The sequence below is a fragment of the Xenopus laevis genome, chromosome 1L (assembly GCF_017654675.1).
Source record: "Xenopus laevis strain J_2021 chromosome 1L, Xenopus_laevis_v10.1, whole genome shotgun sequence".
NCBI lineage: Eukaryota > Metazoa > Chordata > Amphibia > Anura > Pipidae > Xenopus > Xenopus laevis.
In genome coordinates, this window is record NC_054371.1 from 79,539,232 (window position 1) to 79,539,881 (window position 650).

The 650-nt window shown below is 41.2% G+C and overlaps 1 protein-coding gene across 1 annotated transcript in view; it reads right to left on the reverse strand.

Annotated features, from left to right (window-relative positions):
* Positions 1-561: 561 nt before the first annotated feature.
* Positions 562-650, reverse strand: part of tspan5.L (tetraspanin 5 L homeolog) — a 58,332-nt gene continuing 58,243 nt past the window's right edge. Inside the window, 1 exon segment of the mRNA NM_001095967.1 lies at positions 562-650. This exon segment is cut by the window's right edge and continues 1,003 nt beyond it. The gene's annotated coding sequence lies outside the window, so the exon portion shown is untranslated.

A 650-nucleotide genomic window follows, 5' to 3' on the forward strand; every position in this document is an offset into this window, starting at 1 on the left:
CCTAAAATGTTTTGAAGATTATTATTTACATTATTACCTCTAGATCTATTAATTATCTGATCAAAAGGCATGCCTGTAAACGCTGCCTGGTCATATTGGGCCTCTGAGCGATGACCATAGATGTTTTCCTTTTCATAATCCTACATATAGGCATTAGCATAGGACTTCGCAGGTCCATTTTTTGGAACCCGTAACCAGCCTGAACCCACAATCTGCAACCCGGACCCACAACCCGCATTCTTACCCGCTACCCGACCCGCAAGTACCTTATCCACAACCAGGACCCGCTGACCATCGAGAATCAGGAAGTGTTGTCATTGTAAACTGGATGTAGGTGTGATCAGAAAAAAGGAGTAAAAATTGCTATGAGAAGACGCACAAAACCGCTGACCCGCTTCTATATCTGCACCTAGAACTTCTACCCGCAACCCACAGGGTACCGCAGGTTTTTGTGGGTAACCCGCGGGTACCGCACCCGCTGCAGGACTCTGTAGGTAGATGCATCTTGTAAAACCTATTGCATACTTTGTTTTCAAACTTGAAATACAAAATAATACAAAATAAAGTGTAACGAAACTTTAATTCAGTTATTCGAGAATTCATTAAAAATTCAACTGTGTAAAGTTTTGTTTTTCCAAAGTAATAATAAT